At 40.1% G+C, this 14,147-nt stretch overlaps 1 long non-coding RNA gene across 4 annotated transcripts in view; it reads left to right on the forward strand.

Annotated features, from left to right (window-relative positions):
• LOC145421413 (uncharacterized) overlaps positions 1 to 14,147 on the forward strand; it is a 142,170-nt gene that overhangs the window by 70,222 nt on the left and 57,801 nt on the right. The window contains exon 4 of one of the 4 annotated variants that reach the window (XR_013902764.1): positions 1,203 to 2,775. The exons of the other annotated variants lie outside the window; for them this stretch is intronic. This is a non-coding gene — a long non-coding RNA (uncharacterized LOC145421413). Of the gene's footprint in view, positions 1 to 1,202; positions 2,776 to 14,147 lie in introns of those variants that run through there. 4 annotated transcript variants of the gene reach the window in all.

The raw sequence follows: 14,147 nt of genomic DNA on the forward strand, positions 1-14,147 counted from the left end.
TTGTGCAGTAAAGGTTGTAAATTGTTGCCAGGCATAACGTGGAGATAATATATCAGCTACTAATTTCAATTCTTGTAATTTATTAATGATCGTTGATAACTTTTTAAAAATAATTTCTATTATCGTTGTTTATTCCCCTGTACTCTAAGTTTTTAATATTCATATTTTTTATTTTATTTTTGGCTTTCTGACTCTATTGCATAAATAGTTTTCTGCCATCCCATGCAATTGGATCAAAGAGCAATGAAGTAACAAAAGCAAAAACAACGTGGAATGAAAAGCAACCAACAAACAAAACCTTCTCCATTATAAAAAAAAATGTTACGTTTAGTTTCACAAAAATGACGAAAAATGTGCAAAGAGATTAAAATTGTACAATGTTAAGAAGTTATTATTTTCTACCACACCTAAATTTCAGATTGCATTAAAAGAAATGGTGTGAAATACCACATTAGAAGACATTTTTGAGTGTAAGTGCATAAAGAAATTTCATGTACGGAAACTCAAAATATAAGGTGTGACTCCTTTTTCTATGTAAGGTGTATGTTGGAGAAAAAAAAAGGCTAAAGTGGGCGCAGTAACTCTCTTGTATGCATGTGGGTGTACAAGCCATATCATTGCAGTAAGTGTCTTATTAAACACCTTTAAGCTTCTCCAAAATAAGTCTGTGCAGGAAAGTAAATTACTGTTACTAATTACTTTTTACGGTAACTTTCCCCAGCGGTGGTAAGCATGCAGTTCCAGCAGTAATTATTTCATCTGCATATGTCAGGGTTCAGCTGATGTACCGTACCTGGTAAGGATTCCATGGTGGTTATTATTGCCGGATTAATTTCGTGTCCTTTGGTGTAAAGCAGATCCATTAACACTGATTTAGAAAAGGGCTATCACGCATGTACTCACCAGTGCTCTTGGCAACTATAAGACAGTCACTACTAACTTAAAGGCACATGTAAGAGGGGCGGTGAGTGCAAGGCTGTATGTGAGGAAGGCGAAAAAGGTCAAGACACTGCGATGCTGTAACTCTTATAAGATGTGGGGGTCAGCGGCAAAGATCAGCTGGGTCAAACGTGTAATGGGAGACATTTTTCATAAGTCGCATTTCTCATCCTGATCTCAGAGGAAACAGGGAGGGTGTGAATTGCGGAAAATGACATTTCCATGTGTGTAACCTCTTGCCTTGCCACGTCCCCTCTTGGCAGGGAATGGCAGACCCTTCTCATCTCTCTTAGGCTGTCTCGTATATCACTCACAGCTCACCGTCCCAAGAGGTGGAAGAAAGAGTGAGAGGAAGTGTGCAGGTGATGCTGGTGGACTGCTCTTCAATCTAGAAGCTACTCAACAATCAAAAACACATCTATCACGAGCCTTAAAAGTCATTTTGAGCCACCTGACACACATACACTTGTATCCCTGGTTTGTAATGTGGATGTACTGTAGATGTCTGCCACTGAGCTGTCTTGAACATTTTGTTTTAGAAAAAAATGATATTTTTACCCTTTATGGTGAATCAGTCCAGGACATAGACCAAGCCGACCGAGGAGAAAAGGACAGAGAGGAGACTGCAGAATTGTTATCGTCCTGAAGCCCTGACAATCGGACCACTTGGTGGCACTAGCAGCCAAAATCACAGAGAAAAACAGGAGGCAGTGTGTCTGGGTATAACAGATAGACTTGTATAAATGTTCTTTTTCCATAACATAGATTCAGCCGTGAATATGAATATTCTTAACAGCAGGCCTAAGACTATCAAAATAAATCAGCTGCTGTAAACATCTCATTAAAGATGAATATTTCAGTTTTTGGAGCTGCTGTGAGAGCAGTAAAGTCTGCCAGAAACACTGTGGGCAGCTTCATGTGAGGTGGGTAGTGTGGATGGGGAGCATGTGCACAACAGCATGCGCATAAACATGCAGCAAACACACTCTTGGCATCTGATAAAGTGCCCTCGGTGCACCAGTGCTCCTTTCGCTCTCAGGCTCCTGTTCATGCTTAGGTGGCAATTACAAGTAAAAACACTTCTGAGGGCAGAGGGGGAGGCTAGTTTCGATTCAGGTCGCGCGTGAGCCTAAATGTCATTGGCCGGAGAGCAGCAGGTTAATTGAAGCCATTTTGTCATTATGACCTGCTTAACTGAGTCCTGAAATCTGATTCGACTGACCAGTGCACACCGACTCACCCACCCACCCACAACTTCTGTATCCGTTTTCACCTTCCCGTTGTGCTGTTTAGTAATGATAAAAGCGTGTGCATTCACTCTTATCAAGCATTATATAGGCGTTGTTGTTTATGATGCAATGTTTTTACTTTACATGCAGATTAGTAGCTGAATGAATAAAGCAAGCGGCCTAAAATTAATGAGTTAATCATTCAAAGCCCCCACACACTTAACATGTCTCTTTATCTTTTGTTCTTTTACTTCACTTGACCTTCACTGTGCAGAATGATGCATGTAAACTAACCGCACTGCACTTATAAAATGACTCCATTTGTATAGTGTGGTTCTAGAAACAGAAAAAAACTTATGCTAAATATTTATAAGTGTTGTATGTCTTATACCACCTATAGTCCTCCGACCATGATTAACTTATGAAAGTGGTTGCAATTTTTCTCATAAAACATGTATGTCATAAAATATGTAGAGTTTGTATCTGTTTAATTTTATACCGTATGAAAAAGATATGGTACCTATGGCACAGGGGCGCCAGGGGTTGGAAAGACTATGCTATTTTCACAAAAACTCTGATAAACGTGAGCACAAAAGAGAGAAAGAGAGACCCTACAATGAGTTGAAATATTAAGTTGTTATTTCTTCGTCCTTAAAACAGACTATTATGTATTTCAAAATCTTATTTGTTTTCCATATGTACATATTTTCAGTGATATCAACTTTAATAGCAGGAAATTAACTTGGCACATAATTCTTTTCCTTCTCTCTTTTTATCATGTTTTTCAAGTAACCCAGATTTGACAACAACAACCTGGTGTGCCATCCCAATATTTTTAGTGGCCTCCATATGGCCACCCCATGAAAAAATTCTGGAGGCGCCCCTGCTATGGTATAAGACAGCGGTCCCCAACCCTCGGGCCACCGACCAGTACCGGTCCGTGAGTTGTTTGGTACCGGGCCACGAAACTTGAGGCTCGGATGTGAAATTTATAGTTTTCAGGATTTTTATTGTTTTTAGCGTTAACTCATTTTCCCTGGGTCTTTTCCTGTGTATCATGGATAATTTATTTATTTTTAACCGGTACTGGTTTTATTTTGTTGTGTTTATCCGCGACACCTTAAAGGCTGAAAACATTGTCGGACATAAACCAGTCCGAGGCGCAAAAAAGGTTGGGGACCACTGGTATAAGACACATGTAAGGCTTATAAAAATTCCAAATACCTATTCTGAGTTTATTTTTTAAATTATTCTATTCCTCTTCTATATGAGTATTGATCCTTAAAAGCACTTCCCACTTCAGGCGACACTGTCTAATTCATACAGTGCTTTTATTACATGCACACAGAAGAACTGGGAACCAACCACCTTCTGATTAGTCTACAGTATAACCTGCTCTATGTAAATCACAGCTGCTTCAATCTGAAGACGTTTATCTGTCATCAGAAATGGCTCAGTAGCAGCTGTAGACATGATGTGGAAACATGATGGACTTCAGAAGTAAAAGGGTCCATAGACTGAACATAAAGGATGGATGTAGGTACTGGGACATCAGACTCCACATCATGAATTAGCAGTAATGAGCTATTGTTAAGGATGTCATATGCCTTTTTTTATGGAGACAAGGTATTTGCAGAAATGATTGAAACTTAAGTTAAAAGCTAAAGCTAGCTTTTAATTTTTTGGCACGCTGCATTGATAAACTGTATCTCATAGACAAACAGGTACATCCTAATTATGGTAAATGGCCTGTATTTGTATAGCGCTTTCCAGTCATCCACCCATTCACACACACATTCACACACTGGTGATGGCAAGCTACATTGTAGCCACAGCCACCCTGGGGCGCACTGACAGAGGCGAGGCAGCCGGACACTGGCGCCACCGGGCCCTCTAATTAGTGCCAAGAAAAAAGAAATCACAAAATACTAGACTTTCCCACCTTGTATAGTTCCATTAAAAATGCATCAAAAGGTACCAACACCACAAACACATTCAGGACACACTGTTTAGTGACTACAATTAGTGAGGTCCAGCAGATTTTATACCCAAAGTTGGGCTTCTTAACACAGGCTTTGCATTTGGAAGCATGCACCAGTGGCCCCTTGAAGAAATGCAGATTGCTTTGCACATAGCTTCTTTTTTCAGTTAACAAAGTTGGCAGGTAATTATTATTGTTATTGTTATTATTATTATTATATTTTTGACATGAGGAGCAGGTTTGCAACTGTCTGCAATCAATTGCAACTTTGGTGCGTCAAGATGGTGATAAAATGGCAATGAGACAGAGTCAGCCTGCTATCAGTTTGTGACTGATTGTGAAGTTGGCAATCACATGGAAAGTGTTTGTGACAATACAACAATTTGGTGTGATAAATCAGTAAAAACTGCATATCTGCTGCTTTCTGTTCCAAAATCTGTTGCAGTCTACTCTGAATACTTTAGAAATTCATAATAGGCAGAAAGTCCCATTAACTACTTTGACGTGTTGGCAAACTGTCTGCCTTCCTCAATTTGTCTAATTTATAGGAAGGCAATCACTTTCTCAAAGTACCTAAAGTCAATCTGAGCCTGCGTAGCTGAGGGTGTTGCATCCTCAAATTCTGGGCAGTTTCAGCAAATAGGTTATCAGCAGCAACAAAACCCGAATGCAATCACCAGGAAACCACTGGTTGTTAGTCACAGGAAGGTTGTTGTATTTTACTCTATTGTGGCTATGCCATTAGTTAATCACTATTTGCATTTGCTGAAGCTGTTTGTGTTTTACTCCAGCTGCAAAACCTGACAACATTGTGACCATGCCTGCTTTGAGAAATTAAACATCATTTGATGATGTAGATGGGCTCTTTTCTTTTTTATATTAGCTTTGTAAAATACTTTTTATGCCCTCCAAGTTATTATAAGATGTAGCTCACTTTGTTCTGGTGATTAGTCTAAAGCTGTTCCTCTTTATAAATATTAATTTTTTCATCTTTCTTTGCCAAAGCCTGAGGCACCAAGCACAGGTGTTTTGTGAATAACACGGAGGACAAGCAGCTAACTGCAGCTGAAACAGGAAGTTACGGTAATAACTGCTGTCCCTAGTGCACCCTGGGTAATAATCAGCCCTCGTTTGTCATAATAGCAGGTAAATACTCAAGCACAGTCGCAGTAGTCCTCTCAGTAGGACGCTAGCAGCAGCGGTGGTCCACAACAATATTTCACTTATTTTTATTAAGTGAACAGGCATTCGGGTCGTTCTCTGAGGCCTGTTAGTGTTTACAGACACAACAGCAGAAATGAAAAGGGCAAGTCGTGGCAGCATAGCAAAACCCAGATTCAAACTCAGGTCGAAGTACAAAGGCAGCTACTCGAGTGTAGTCAAGCAGCAGGGGTCTGCATTAATTATTCAAAGGAATTTTACAGTACTGTTTATGACCTTCCTTTTGCCGATTGCATGTTGATGAAAATAAAAATCAATGTGGACATATTTAGTGCATCATAATTTAATAACAGAGGAAGATATTACTATAAAGAGAATTTTTTCCGCCTGTTCTCTTGTTGGCTGGTTATGAAATGTACAAAGCCAAAGCCTGAGGCAAAGTTTCTCTGTTGTGCTTTCCATCTCAGTGAAGAAACTCTGAGATAAGACAAATGGTTCAAATGACCTTTGAAAAGATCACCATCTCTCGGTTCGCCTGAAAGAGAAGGGAAAGCAAAAGGGAGAGAGGTAAGCAAGGGGGCCTATTTCCACACGGCCAGAAATAAAAGTGGATTCCCAAACCGTGTGAGTGTGTGCCCTATTCGTCTACCCGTCTCAATGCTTTCTGCTCCATTTATAGAAGTAAGTTTATTTGTCTCGGCCGAGGGCTTAACTGAAGCAGCAAAAGCAGGAGGGAAGGTGGGCTAAAGCTCACGTTTGTTACTCATTAACTAACAACTATCATGATTTATTTTTTCCCCTTTCTCCATTTTAATGAAATGCTCATAAATTGCCATGTGTTGCAGAGGGTCTCTACCCTGCACAGCTAGCTGCTAGCTCTGCTGTCCACAATGGCCTTTCATGGTGCTCATTACGATCCTGTCCTGGGAGACTGTGCATAGCTAGCTAGCTCCCACTTGTACGCCTACTCCCAGCAGTCTTTCATCTGTGTTTGACATTTCTGCATCTCAGCAGAGTTATTTTCTTACAAAAGTATCATGATGCCCTGATGTATGTTGAAAGTCTTGAAAGGATAAAATATCAAATAAAAACAAACGTAAAGTTGAAGTATCTTTTTGATTATATGACTCATTTATATTTGAGCAATTTTGGCTTGTTCCTTTATTTAGTTCGTGTCATCATTGTTTCAATTGCATCTTTACAAAACAGCCTTCTTTAGGTAATGCCAAAGCATTTCAGTTGGGTTGAGGTCATGTCATGAATTTTGCTCTGTTTTAGTAATTCTGTTGTTGATTTACGTGTAAACTTTGGGTCATTGTCTCCCCTGAGCTTAGGCAATGAGTTGCTGCCCTAAATGTCATCTATAAGAGTTCTCTGTACAATTTTGAATTTATTATTCCTCCAGTTAACAGCCTGAAACCATGATGCTCCCTCCACCATGCTTCACGGGAGCTTCAAGTCTTTTCCCCCCCACCAAAGCACTGTGCACTTTTCGACTTGGTTTTATTTGTAAAAAGAACAGTGTGTTGTCAAATACACAAGTGGTCTTTTGTAACAATTAAATAGAGATTTCTACAAGTGTTTTGTTATCTTGGTGGGATCTTTGCAAGGAGCACAGCAGTAAAAGTTTCCTCAGTTTCAATTTCAGCAGTTTGCTTTATTATGAATTGCTGATGCGTATGTCTCCGGAAATGCTTGGAAATGCCCTTTACCAGAATTTACGCATGTTCATAATGTTTCTGCTAAGGTTCTAGTAGTGGTGAAGGTAGTCATGGTTGGGAAGAATAGACATTGCTGTAAAGGTTTTGTTACTTTGTACCTCCAAGGTTATTATAGCCAACTGAAGCTTAACTAAAAACTGAAACTAGATAGGGAAAAAAACATTTGAGTTAAAATAAAACTATTAATGAGACTTTATAAAAAGGTAAAAAATTAAAAACAAAAGTATAGAAGAGAATAGAATAGCCCTTTATTGTCATTGTACATGTACAACGGAATTGTGGAATTGCTTATGAAGCCTGATTGGTAGATAAGCTCAAATGTATTGTAATGTTTTTTTTTTAAATTTACCACTTAAAATGTACCACATTGTAATAATAATTCATTCGGCTAATGTTGAAATTAACATCAAAATTAAAACCAAACATTTTCAAATACTAAAAACTAACTAATTAGCCTACATTAATTTGTTTCTCAAAACAACATAGTAAAAAAATTGCTTGACATTTTTGGTAACAACAGTTATTCACTTAGATTAGAAGATCAATAACAATCTAGAAAATATGAAGCTACAGCCAGCGTTTATCTGAGCGTAGCATCGGAGCAGGGTGAGACCTGATAATCACAGCGACTGTCAAACTGACAGAAGGTAACAAAATCTACCAGCACCTTTAAAGCGTACTAATTAACATGTAGTATCTTGTTTGTAGGGGGCATGGTTTAGGGTCCAAGAATATTTCCAGCAGTTGCTTGGCAACACAACTCGAGGAAGTTTTGGCTGCTGGTTTCTCCAAATGTCAAAACTGTCCTATAATGAGTGGCAGTAAGTGCTTCAATAACGGCTTGCCGATCATTTTACGCCCTGGGTTGTGCCTTCTAGGCTAAACACAGTCAGTCCTTCATTATTATGGTCCAACATGATCTAACATAACAAATCAGAGTTTAAGTATTATTAATGCACAGATTAGCCACACATTTTTGTCACTGTTAATTAAATATATATTTGAAACTTGAAAAGAAGAAGAAATAGTTGCTTAAAATAGTGATTAACTGTAAAAATGATTCTACTGATGCTCACACTGCTGGGCAACTGCATTAGCTAAATGCTTATTTCCACTAAATGTGGTGCCACAACAGGGTGTTTCTTGGCTCACAAAATTAAGATGTAAAATGGCTTGTGCCTTCACATGATGTAACCTATTAAATTAGTTGCCGTGCTTGTGTGTGTGAATGTGTGTGCAGGGAATACAAGGAGGAGACGTAGCCTGGACAGCAGCATCACTTGTGTCCCAATTAGCAATGCAGGGCTTTGAATGGGTCTTTAACCTTAGCAGAGCTTAATCATGTAATTAACGAGAACGGTGAAACCGACTGCCTAATGCTACCCTCCTGCTCGAAATTTTCTCTGCAAAACATCGTCTAGACTCCGTGTTTTCAGAGACAAAGACATCATTTGTGACCTTTAAGACAAGGAGAGGGTTCGCTTCCTTGGGCATTTGTCTTTTATTTACTTGGGCGCTGTTCTAAAATAACATCTGATTGTCATTCAGTGCATGTGAGCGTACGTGTGCATGCATACGCGGCCGTGTGTGTATTTGTGCATCCGTTAACTTCCACGATGTGTGTCAGGGTGTGTATTTGCATATCATCCGCTGTCACAATTGCCCATCTAGGGTCTGTCCTAATGGCTGATTACCTACTGCTGGCATTTAAGCAGTGGCTGGAGGTGCATCTTCCCTCCTGCTTGGACACGCAGCACATCAAACTGGATGAGTAGTTGTTTACAACAGCCTCGCTTTAATTGCTCATCATATTATTGACTTAACGATAAGACATGGGAGATTGAAAGGGACATATGGATTCGGACAGTGGCCATCAAATGCTGCTCACCACGTTGTGATTTTGTATCCACGGTGACTATTAGCCAAACAAGCTGAGGCCTATTTAGCGGTAATCAGCAGAAGCACTGAGGAAGATAAAAATCAACCATGGGCATTATTTTCACTCCAGCCTTCAAGAGTGACAGGTCTATTATACAGTGCATGGAATTTATGAGATGATCATCTTTGATGGCCTGGATGTCCGCCGTTCGCTGTAATGTTTTCTATGGTAATGATGCTTCCCCTCTGCCTTGGACCACAAAACCGCCATCCGCCTTGTGACTCCATCTCTCTGCTGAAAGTGATTGTTGACGGCTCCATTAAGAGGGGGAAAAATATTTTCTTCTCCCTCCACTCCACCTCCCACCCACTCAGAAGCTTTATATTCGCTCGTCAGGCGAGCTTATTTATGTCGTCTTCTTCAGCGCGGGGATGCATCAGGTTTGAACTTGTCGCTTTGATGGGGATGGGGGTGATTTGAAACGACCTTGATACAACTTCTGCACACGGGGAATGTAATGCCGCTGTGGGATCGTACAGGGAATCAAAAGCTGTGGCCTGGAACAGCGCACATTGAGTGTTGGTCATTACAGCCGCCTGATTTCAAAGCCACAAATCTCACATCCGTCAGGGCTCTAAAGCTGTCTCGTCTGTCTTACATAAAACTGTCATGTTGTGCATTCAATGTGTAGTCTTGCAGCAGCTGTATATAATGCATATTCAAATGGATTTGTTTAAAGTTGTATACAAACGGCAATCATCAATTACAACACTGAAAGTGATGGAAAATCCTGCATGATTGAAGCTCAATATTAGCAGCAAGAAGATTTCCTGAACTTATGATGGAATTAATCTCCTCGCCACATTACAGCTGATTTGATATTACATGTAGCCCTGACACCAACTAGTGCTCCATGTAACTGAGGTATATGATCATTTTTGTCTGAAGAAGAAACTGCAAAGCTGATTTGCGGGTTACTTTGGGGAGAGGCATGGCAAATGAAACCATTAGACTCTGCCGTGGATCTGGATCACTTACCTAAAAGTGGAGTTGGCTTTGGTTGAAATGGCTTTTCTGAAGTGCTTCTATATTAATAACTCTAATAAGCATGAAAAACAAACGTACAGATGTTTACAAGTTTATGTCAAATTAATAAAAAGTTCAGAATGATCATATTTATCCAGTGGTAATGGTGTGGTCTATTCCAGGCCATCTGTATGGCACAGAGGGTCTCTGAATTGTTTGATGAGTATAAGAACGATGTGACTCATATTTCATGGCCTTCACAGTCACCAGATACCGAGTCATAACTCTGTGAGATTTTGGACCAGCAGCACTCTCTCCCGCCATCATCAAAGTAAATGAGGTAATTGTCAGAACCAATAAAGGGAACTTTTTCAAATGACTCTGAAGCAGGAGCCAGACCGCAGTGCTCAGTTTTTAAAAAGGTTTATTTTGCAGGCGTTCAGAGAGAGTCAGGAGCTGGGAGAATCTCAGGTGAGTGTCAATTCATTGAACAGGAACGGTCTTTTGAGTCTTTTTCCTGAACAGGCGGAGGAGTGAGCTACAGCCAACTCCGAGAATTACTGAGGGGTAAAGAGCAAAATGACGTTAGCAACAAGGCTTCACTAGGATTTGAAACTAGCATCAGAGAGCATGTTTACCAGAACCAGTGCAAGGAAAATCTGGTGAGGAGTGTAGGCTTGAGCTCATCTTTAAAAGTACAGGAAGGAAATGAGCTGGTGGCAAACAGGTGTGTTGCCAGAAGATTGGGAAAACCAGCAGGTGGAGTCTAAACTAAACTCCACATGAAAGCTGACGAAAGGAAAGAGGCAAGACAGAGAGAGAAAGAGTAGAAAAACCCTGAGCAGCCCTGGACCGTGTCAGTAATAGTTTCTGCCCTATGAGTTTCAGACACTTGACTCTAGTTAGCCAGTGCCAAAGCACACCAGAGCTGTTCTAGAAGGGCACGCGAGCCCTTAAAAGTACACTTCATGCTGTTTTTAGCTCATCCAGTCCAAGGAAGTGTCTGTCCATCCATCCATCTATCCCAATTTACAAAATCGGTCAGAATTTAATCAAACTTTAACACAATCACCACCAAATAGGTCTTCACCCAAATTATCCTCAAGGTTGAAGTAATCTTTTTGGTCATTTTAATGAGCTGGAAGCCATGAAATGCGATAGACTGCGAGCCAGATGAACTAGTGCAGGGGTGCCCAATCCCGGTCCTCGAGAGCTACCGTCCTGCAGCTTTTAGATGCATCCTTGTTCCAACACACCCGAATCAAATTAATGGCTTGTTATCAGGCCTTTGCCAAACACGATGGCATGCTGAAGAGGTAATCAAACCATTTGATTCAGCTGTGTTGGAGTAGGGATGCATCTAAAAGCTGCAGGATAGTAGCTCTCGAGGACTGGGATTGGGCAGCCCTGAACTAGTGCGTCAAAGACATTTTGGTTTCAACGATGAAACGCAATATACGATGAATAAAAGACACATGTATGTTATCTATTCATGGTACGTTTTTAGGTAAACTGAAGCATTACGTGATGATTTAAGGGTTTACATTAAAGGAGCATGTATTTGTTTCTTTTTAAAAGCACAAATTTTGTTGTGGGAAATCCATATTTTCGATGAGGAGGTGAACTGGCTAAACCAAACCCGAAAACCATCTTCCTCATCAAGAACATATACTTATTTAAAACCTGCTTCATTTCGAAATCAAGCAACAGAATAGTAAATCTGACCTCTGAAGCTTGGATCTTTTGACACCTGTTTTTCATTGTGGGAATCAGAGCAGTAATTGCTTTTGAGGGGTCCCTGATCCATTTACACTGCACTCTGCTTTCCAAAGCCGGGAACATGATTTGTATTTGACACATGTCCTCGTTTCATCTCCTTTCATGTCTGCACAGTCTTTGTGATGCTGTTTATTTGGGGTAGATGTTGCTTTTCAGTTTGGATCCTAAGGGAGGGGCGGTGGGTGTTAGTGGGTGGGGGTGATTTAAAAGACAGCATTATTTTTCATTTGATGCTTTCATCCGTGATCTACACTCTTAAACAAATACATTTTTTAAAAGTTTGTCTTCTAATAATTTCAAAAATGTATGAAACAAAAATTAAGTCAGTAAAGTAAACTTTCAAAGACACTCCACCTTAAGAGAATAATAACAGTACAAATCAATTCTGTTTCTTCCTTTGGAGGTATGGCACCCTGTTGTTTTCCAGGGTATACAAACCCTTTGTAATCATACCAAACAGTGAACCATACAGACTCACAAGAACCAGACACTATAAACACTTGAATTGCAATCCAATATCCTCTCTGTTTTTCTCCCCTTTGGATCTTGAATATGGAGGTGTGCATTCCAATTATCCTCCGCTGAAACATGAATGCAAAAGACCGAAAACAACATTTAGGAAAAAAAAAAGAAAGAGAATTTGTCTTTAGCTGCAGGGCATTCATTTAAACTACATTTGAGGGAAGAATTGGATAGCAGGAAGGAGACTCATCAAACGTGCCTGCTGTCATGCGGTGAAGGCAGGAGGGTGGCTGTCTGTGTGGCACCAGGTCACTTGCATTCACACAAGAGCTGGGCCCTGAAATTTAGCAAACATCTTATTTTCTCATTTATTTGTGTTTGAGGTTTTTAATAAAGCCAGGAATCAGCGCTATATCTACCCTCTTCCTTTCCCAGTTTTTCAGTACTTTTCCCTGCCTCACGCTCCAGCATGATGCTGAAAATGATGCCAAACCCATGATTGTGTCCTCGGGTAAAGTGCTTTTATTTCATTTCTGAAAAGAACAAACTCCAGAACATGAATACAGAGATCATGTGTTTACAGGTTGAAAAACATCTAACACGTGTTTGTCATTTTAAATCGTTATTCCATGCTCCTCGTGCATTCTGTTATTTTTCCATAAAGGACGCACAAACACACCACTATCACCCTCTTTAATACAGGTTGATTTATCCTTTCAGAGCACAAGGACGATAGCCTCCTCAGGCTGGGAATCATTTTTCCAGCTGACGCTAATCACCAGCTAATTAATAGTTGATGTGCCAGCTTAAAAAAACACTGCTGCTATTAACCTGTATATGCTATTGATTTAGCCTTGCTTTAGGTGCTGTAGGTACTTCTGGGAAAGAGAACACTAGACCAAGCAGATGTTCTGATACTCCGGGAGATCAAACGTATGAGCATTTGGTAACAGTGAGATGAAGATGAGCACACCAGCACCATGAAGCAAGTTCACCACATGATTATACTCAGTTTACCATCTGTAATCCTGCTAATGGCTCAGTCACACTACAATAAAAAAAATAGGACAGCAACCTCCTTGCAACTAGGAACAATTGGGTGACCAATTGACCGTGGATGCTACCTGTCTCCAAACAGTTGTGGTATGACTCACACTAACTGCAATCACTCTCAGACAGGTTGGTGAAGCTCTGCAAATAATTTATGTGTAATTTATAAACACAGATTGCCAACATGCTGCAATCAATAATAGTAAGTCTGCACAACCTCTTATGTTTACAATCGTGGACTTGATTCAGCTGGTTGTTTTCTGGTTGTAATCTTATATAAAAGCAAGATAGCATAGTGCCCATATCATTTTTGTAGTTCAATCACCATCCTGCAGCAAATGAGTTGCTATTTGTGGAGTTTGAGTTTCTGAATTTCTGCTCCAGATCTATGAGTTTCTGGTTGTACTCTGAATGGAAGTAGTTAATGTGACTTCCTGTTTATGTAGATGGCAACAGAATTGCAGATTTTACCAGTTTACCGGGGATTTTAACAATGTATGGATAGCTGCCAAAGTGATCCCATTCAATCACAAACTGATGGCAGACTGATTCTGTGTAGTCATGGTTTTATCGCAGTCTTTGCAAGTTGATCCCTCAAGATTTTATTAATTTTCGCCAGGTCCAATCTCTTGACTGTGGCGATCACATGGAAAACAATGGAAACAATGTCATGTTGGCAGCATATAATGTGTTACATGGACAGGGCGGGATTATAGGAAGGAAAACATGTTTTAAAAAGGAAACGATAACTGTGGGATGGGCAGTATGCTGATGCGGGGGTTAGTACTGTTGCCTCACAGTAAGAAAACCCAAATCCAGGTTTGGATCGGTCTATGTGGAGTTGAATGTTTTCTGAGTACTACAGCTTCCTCCCACAGTTAAAAAACATGAATATGCAGTAGGAAAATTGATGATTCTAA

Source organism: Astatotilapia calliptera, chromosome 17 (genome assembly GCF_964374335.1).
Source record: "Astatotilapia calliptera chromosome 17, fAstCal68.1, whole genome shotgun sequence".
NCBI classification, from domain to species: Eukaryota; Metazoa; Chordata; class Actinopteri; order Cichliformes; family Cichlidae; genus Astatotilapia; species Astatotilapia calliptera.